This window comes from Pistacia vera, unplaced genomic scaffold, assembly GCF_008641045.1.
Source record: "Pistacia vera cultivar Batoury unplaced genomic scaffold, PisVer_v2 Contig118, whole genome shotgun sequence".
Lineage (NCBI taxonomy): Eukaryota > Viridiplantae > Streptophyta > Magnoliopsida > Sapindales > Anacardiaceae > Pistacia > Pistacia vera.
The window spans coordinates 357287-365866 of NW_022195226.1; the positions used below are offsets into that span (position 1 = coordinate 357287).

The window sequence follows — 8580 nt, forward strand, 5'->3', positions numbered from 1 at the left end:
ATGAAATTTATTTACAAAAAGAATAAAGCCAGCACCAGATACTAAATCCAAGGTAGCATTGGTATTAACAAATAAAGGGAGAAAAGAATATAATGGTGAAAAACACTATCCCTTTTTGATCTTAAAAAATTACAAACACACATTCCTATTGACTACTTCCCAAAGAAAGAAGGAGGAGCTAGAATTTCACAAAAGAAGGTAATACAAGCTTTTTACGCCTAGAAGGGGAATCAATTTCACTCCCAAGGGCTAACTGCTGATTTCTAATCACTGGCGACTTACTTTGAAAAACGAAGGAAAACAGATCCGGGAAACAAACAATCATCATGTAATCACACTAAGACCAAGTTAAATACCCATCATTGGCGTGCTTCTTTGAGCAGCGTTGCCTCTGCTTTCAGTGACGGTGGAGTTGGCAAGGACGTCCGGTGAAATTTCCCAGCTTCCACTTCTCCTTCCCCAACTTGAGTGCCGAGTGTCTGCTCGAATGGTGGGAGCTCGGATATCTGAACTCATAACATTTTCAACCTCTGAGGCATTATGGGGAGGACCATTGCTACTCTTACTCCGAATGTCCTCGTCTATTTCTTCAATATTACGACGCTGGGAAATCTTCAATAGATCTCATCAATATCTAAATCATCTCAACCTTGAACGTGGATCTCCACCCCCTGCGTCTTTGCTTCTGGAGTTCGAGGTACAGAATACCTTGGACCTCTTCTTGAAAAACGCCCGGAAGTGTTTCTTGAGGGTTTTACCTCTGTGCAAAATACTTCAAGAAAATTATTCACACAACCCGATGGTAAACATTGATCCTGTTGTCAGCCCTATAGCGAAAATTTCATATGTAGTCTGAAAACAAGGAGAAGATTAGCGCAGTTATACCAATGAAAAAATAATAATTTTAAATATCATGAATTATGAATTCCAGGAAAGAGGAAAGTTACACGCTTAAACACTATAAGTTTTATAAAAAACATTTGCAAGTACTTATCCATATTGAGTAATGTCAGTCTAGCTAAACCAAACATGTACTCAAAAAACTCAAAATTTGTAGCACTTGAAAAGTAGGGATGTCCACTAAACAATGTTTAAATTTTTTTTCTTCCCCTTGTACATGCCTACTAGCAAGATTGGAGTCCCTGACAACATACTTCCAGCCATATTATCACTGAAATTCTCCGATTTATTTATTTATATTCTCAAGGAGGTGGGGGAAAGTGCCAAAGGAGAGAACGCAGTGTGAAGTATTTTCCACCTTTCACAGCCACAATTGAAACATCAGTAGTTAGGAACTGTTCCATAACCTTTTGGAAAGACCATTTCTGTTTCGGAATACAGAAAAACAAGTCGATAGTGCATTTGTAGAATAAAGTTTGAAAAGCAATAAATATTTTCAAAAAACAGTGTTAAGCTTGGAAAAGAATTTGAGTGGTTTTGGGTTTTTGATAAAATAGGTTCACAAAAGTACAAAATTCACCTTCTACTCTCTAAAACACTAATATCAAACACAATTCCATTGGTTTATATTAAAAAAAAAAAAAAAAAAAAAAAGCATGCCCAAGCACAAAACATCCTCATCATGAAAATGTAAAATTCAATTTGTCATTTTTATTTAAAGAAAATACAAAAAACAGTTATGCAAAACACTATCAAACAGGCCCTAAGAGTTCTGTAATACAGAGGTAAAATATTAAAATCTAGATCTCAGTAAAACATCCAATCTAAAGAGATCACTCTGCAAAATGCAAGCGCAGGCAAATCTGTTTTAGCAACTGCAATGCATGCACTAATATTCAATGAATTATTGGCATGGCATTTTGTCTGTACAAAACTTAGTAGACCATGACTTGAATCCAATCATAAACAATTTTGCCACAGATCAAGGGGAAGTAGTAAAGTTCATTTTCTTAGCAGTAACTGAACTAAACAGTAACCACAAATTACCTCTTACCAAACATATATAAAAGGATAATCAACACGACTGATTTGTGCCAATGAGACAAATGGAAGCCTGTGAGTCCACCAACAAACCACAGGGAAATGAAACAATAGGCCATTAGTATGACAGATGCAGGAGACTCTTTCATTGCCCTCCAGACTGTGCTATGGTCATCATCCTCAGAATCTTAATGTACAAAGCTGACATGGAGAACACATAGATACAGAGAAGGGTTGATGAAGAAACAACATGAAGAAGAAACGTGTAGTTGCGCTGCATACAAAATAGCAGTAAGATTCTGTTATATAACCCTCCTTTAAAAACAAAAAAAAACAGCCAGCACAACTTTAATCAAGATATCAAGTCACATAGGCACTCTAATTGGCTTGTAAGACAGCATACCAGTCCAATGCATTGGCCCACCCATGGGCAGTGGTGATCAAAACGCTCCACACAATTATTGCAAATGGAGCAATGTGAGCAGCGGGGAGGACGATAAAGCATGCAAGTGTCACAGTACTTCATCGCACAGGAATGCCATTAACAATAACTTCTTTAGTCCGAGGGAACTGAAGGCCGGGAGTTTGTCTTCCCCCAATCTCAGCTGAATAGGAATCATAACGGATTTCTCTCTGGGTGGATGTGAATACGTGGAATGATACCTGGATCTCGGGCTGACGTGAGAAAAAGAAGAACCAACACCTATCAAAATCAACAACATGATTAGATCAGATAACACCATACGAAAAGACCAAAAGCTAGACAATATATGATCATGCAAAAAGTAGTTGCAATCAGACATAATGTGATAGCTAGACAAGGTACACAATTGTGAATCAAAATGGGTGGAGATTTCAAAAAATTTGATTTAAGCACTCATTTTAAGCATATGCCGCTTGTCAACAACTATTAAAGTCAGTCAAATGCCATCTCAAACTCTAACCAAAGTACACACTTTACATATTAGGATTATCATATGACTTCTAACCTCAAATGCAACACATATTTTTAAGTAGAACCACAAAATGTCTAAAAGGTTCATGTGCAAGTCACATTTCCAGAGAAGGACTTAGATGTTAGACAGTCCCTTTCAAATTTAACCAGTATCGTAAATAAGCCAAATGAAGACTGTTGACAAGTCACAACAGTAAGATTGGCATCATATTCTGCCACTGTGTTAGAGTGCAAACTATAAAACTCATCAATAAGGTCAACAACAAAATGCACATAGTCATCCATCACAGATAAACACACTTAGCAACACAATGCTAGTTAAATCCATACAATAAAAAGAAAATCGAGTAACCAGGGATTTAGAGGACTAACATAGATAGTAAAAACAATTGCTACCACCAGAATCGCATATCCTGCATTGTGTGGTGAAAACTCATGGAGAAGGTGCCTAGCAACAAATACACCAAAGACGACAACTGGAACAATAATCAGCAATAGTGTGACAAGCAATGACCTAGCATCTGGCCCAATATCAATCTCCCACCAAGGATGAATTTCTGCAAAGACGGGTAAACGTTAGATTAAATGCAGAATATCTCAAAGCATAATAAGCCCTTCAAGGATAAAAAAGAAAAATCTGAAGCACAGTATGCCATCAACGATCAAAATATGCAGCATGTAATTAAAGAGAAACAGAATGAACACCAATCTGTCGTCATGCTCTTCTACCAGTAAAACATTATTCATAAAAATTGCCCTTCACCATATTAATGTTCTAACATAAAATCTTCACAGTCATCAGACACTGATCACAGTTCAAAGGTCTAGATATTGCATCCAAGAAGTAATATGCTATTTGTTAGTTTTACAACATAAAAAGCATTTACAAATACTATGAGGTCTTATTAGTAAGATACTATCAATGATTAGAACAACTTAAATTTATAATATATATCAACTTTTAGCGTACACTACCAACTGCCAAAATATGTAGTTTGCATACGGCTTTTATGGAATTTTCAATATGAAAATGAGAACACCAAACAACCAAGTAGGGTCAAGGGAGGGTATCGAGGGAATTACACAGCCTATTACTAAAGTGTACATGAAGAAAAGGAAAGGGGATTAGGAGGCTTGTTGTTGCTGGACTGAAGTTTGTTAGAAAAGAAGATCCACGTGGCACAGGATGAGTAGATTGTTCTGTTGGGACAGTGGGTATATGATAAGGGTGAATTCTTGTTCAGGTTATCATTGGATTAGTAGTAATGTATTGGGAGGTCCCTAGCTCCTCAATTGCTAGTGTTATCGGTTGCTTTTCTTTCATTCTGTTTTTTATATACTTTCTTTGTTTTTATGTTCTTAGTTCTGGGTTGTTCAAATACGGCAGTCAATCAATACTAAAATACAGAAGTATATCAGTTACTGTTGCTTGTTTTGTGTGTGTTGTGTATTTTTGGTTGAGATCTTTGTCCTATCAAAAAATAACAAAGGTCTCTACAGCACCTGTATATAGGGACTAATTAAGCAAGATCTCTAATGACTTATTGTGAAAAAACAAAGAAGGTTCACAAAAGAAAATGAGGAAAGGCTGTAAACAGTATGCTGCAGCTGCAGATACTTCTGTATATTGGGCTATAACTTTATCAATCTATAAGAAGAAAAACCGCTACAAAGTAAGATAAACTGGTGGAAGTTCAGCAACAGCCACAAGCACATTATATAAACATGTTTCATAGAATACCCTATATACAGCTCCAAAGAAAAAAAAAATCACAGATTCTTATTTTGTACAGCCTAATTTAGAGATAAGATGCACTACATGATTACAAATTTTATTAACTGTATTTGTCAACCATGAAAAGAAGCCACTGCACAGTCATTTGCTATGCGAGTTGCAAGTCACATACCTCAATACTAGATAGATATTTTGCATTTAAATGCTAACCTTCAAGATATTGCAACATCAACCATAGGAATGTATAAGAAGATTTGATCACAGTTTAAATAGGCCATTAAATTCTTTTTCTATTGTGTAAATTACAAGTATATACCATTCACAAAATTTTGCATACATGAAAATATGAAGGAGTATAAATTAATCATCATAGGTTTCTAGCTCTAGAATCCCTTGAATAGAATTATCATTTATTTGGCAACACAGAGCAAAAACGCTTTTGAAGAAACAAAAATTAAATAAAATATCATAATCAGTTTTTTATAGAGCAGTAGGCAGTCATGAAAAACAGAGATTCTAGCATCCACATGGAATATAGATAGCATCAGCTATGAAGGAACCTAGCACAGATACTCAGTGGCAAACACAAGTTGAAAATTGGGAAGCTAGCAGGGAGTGTAAAAGTTTCAATCCATGTCTAGTTTCAAATCAGATCACATACTCTTATATGACTACATAGCAAGAGTTGATTAAATAGCTGAAGGAAATTAGAGTGCTTGGCTCACCGCTTCTTCCATTTCTTCATTAGTCCTTTGAAATTCGTGTTACTACCATTACATAACTACAAGTGTGCCTCTATTTCCTTTTTTACGGTATCAATTAAAAAACAGGTACCGCGTACATGTAAAGTTTCAAAACCTAAGTGGATAAAGTGTCTGTATGCAGAGAATGTACAAACATCCAAAATATTTTGACCCAACAATTGGTAGTCTCCTAAGGGCACAGAATTAGCCAGGAACTTCCACTAAAAGCCTTTTTCAACTTGTCATCAACTAGTGTACCTCACACTAAATTATTTGGTAATGGCTAACTATGTAGGTCATGTCATTTGCGGTTCTAGAGTTTGGATACCATGCCATTAAACATCTTTGAACCTTGACACTAGATAATAGAAGTCATTGTACAACCAGTAAGCTTTGTAGAACAATTTAATCTCCAAAAAACAGTGCACAAGGTATTTAAGATGATCTACCACGCTACTATCAGTCTAATATCAAATTTCTTAACCACCTGTACAAAATTCACATAAAGATCAATAACATGAAAACAAAGAATTTAATCATATGATCTCAAACAAACAGAGAAACCCAGTAAACTATCTCTACAAATACTGGCTTACAAAGAAATAAATTAAGCCTGTACACTAGCAGTTCCAAAACACCAATTTCCAGATTATTATATTCATCATCTATTAGGTCCATGAAATATATATAAGTCTTAAACATTGATCAATTCACTTACACTTCATTCATTCTAAACATTGTTTTTCTCACCACTCCTACTTTATACAAGCAGTTCGCTTAAAAGTTGTCATACCAAGATTTGACATCTAATGTTCCACACAAATTAGCTCCACTGAGTAAAGCGATTAATCCACCAGTACCCTAATTGAAAGGACCAAAATCAAATAATCTGACTGAAAAGGGTTGAAGTGAAATTTTGCAACTACTTTTTAGTCAACATCTTTCTCATAGAGGAATTTCTTAAGCACTGATTCATGATCATTTCTATTAATATCCATCACACTGCACCTTAACAAATTACCCCAGATAGCATTTGCTTGGAAAATGGAAATGCAAATAGGTTCCAATTCCTAACGTTCCCCCTTCTTTGGTCACCATGTTTGTAGGCAATGACAGCAGGAACAAAGACAAGCCCACAACTCCCATTTTATTTCAATTCCATCACATAGCGGGCCAGTTTTCAACTATTAAACAAAACATAGATTTATAGCATCACATTCCTTACACATCAAAGTAACCCAAAAAAATGGCAACAATCACAAAATTGACAAACCCTAAATCAGGCAGCCTTGATGACTCTTCTTCTAGTATGAATATAAAACAAACCTCAACTGCACACGCTATAATAGATCATTCACAATACACATCAACCTCAAGGAAAATCATTACAGCCATTAATATTTGATTAAAACCATGGAACCAAGTTCAAAGCAGTGAATGGAACTCACAGTCTGATTCAAAGTTTACACAGCAACCTTTAAAATGCCATTCAGAATCCTACAACAGAGAATAAGAAATACTTCATTCTGATTCAAAAGTTTGAAATAATAATAATACTAATAGTGTGGATAAGTTAGGCCATGTGGCCAACTTCGAGCTTCAATGGCACTCCCTGCCATGCATTCATAAGTTTACTACCTCGTAATCACTCCAGTACACGACTTTGCCACAAAATGGCTACAAGCACCAACAACGGACCTGTGTCATTACCACTAAGTACAAGCAGCATTTTGATAGAACCTAGCATCACATCACCCAAACTTGTATTTTCCCACATTTGTCATCCTTTGATGCAAAACAATGGTTTCATATGAGCACCACCACTGCCACCAACACCATATCCACAAAAACCCTTACAGCACACAACTATCATTCAATCTAAGCCCACATAACATCCCCAATCCACATTGACACAACTGTCGTCCATTTCCAGGCCAAAAGTTCAATTTCCATCTCAATCCTGTTTGAATGTATCCTACTCACTCATTTCACAGTTAAATTAGAAAAATAACACCCTTGAATAGTCTATGACCCTTGCATCACAAGTATTATTCACAAACACCTCACAATTCATGACATGAACCTGAAATTTGAGACTTAAGCATGATAGCCCCTTCCCGCTGCCAAATATCCTCCTATTAACTAAACAACTGTATTCCTTGTTCAATAAGAACTAAACAAACTTACTAATTTCTAATATACAATTATACATGGCAATTGATTTAACCCAAACAAGCCTCTACTCTATAAATTCCCTTTTTATCTATTACCATGAAACCGCGGAGATGTACTAGTTGTTCGCTATAGTTATCAATGAGAAATAAAACACAACAGCTGATGCTTTAAAAGCACCAGTCAAAGTAACTCACAAACTTCAATTTTCATTATTTTTCCTCATTTTCTCAGTAACCAATCCCAAAATCTCAAATCCTTCACTCTATAAACAAAACTGACCTCCAAAGAGAAAACCTAATTCAAACCCAATTCACTAAACCCAAAAATCCAACTAATTTCATCACAAAAACAAAACAAATCAAACCAATAAAACGAATAATCAACACTCGAAACGAATAAAAATCCAAAAAACAGAGAGCATAAAGTTAAGAACTCTACATTAATGCCCTTCCAGCCCTCGTACACGCGCTTAGCCATTAAACGACAATCTCAAGCTGTCGTTTTGCTTGTTAAACTACTAGCAAGCTTACGGTAGTTGTCGCTGTGTTCATTTCGATTGTAAATAAACAACGAAAGACTCTAACCCGCCCGCAAAACCCGTGGAATTTACACTCAAATTGAAGGGCAAACTCTAGGGTAAGAGCCCGGTTTCGAAGGAGGGGTTTTTGAAAATTGAGAGAATGAAGAGAGGGAGAGATCTTGAAGATGGCGGTTCTGTGTGGGTTTGTGTTGTGAAGTGAAAAGAACGAAAAGCACAAAAAAAAGAAATAAAATGTTTTTTTTATTTCTGTTTTTAGAAAACAAAAATGAAAATACAAATCGGATTATATAAACAAAACAATGTAAAAGTACACTTTTTCAAAATAAACTTTTTCAAGTGTGAAAAGGGAGAATTTGGATTTTGAATATGAAATTTTCTAAAATGCTGAAAATAGTATACAACTTTTATTTTCCATTTCACAGGTCACATTTGTAAAATCAAACAAAGATTATAATAACAAAATTAGAAAAATTAGGAGAAATATAAAAGA

The 8580-nt window shown here is 35.5% G+C and overlaps 1 pseudogene; it reads right to left on the reverse strand.

The window, feature by feature from the left end:
* Positions 1-348: 348 nt before the first annotated feature.
* Positions 349-8026, reverse strand: LOC116108908 (annotated as a pseudogene).
* Between the last annotated feature and the right edge of the window lie 554 nt (positions 8027-8580).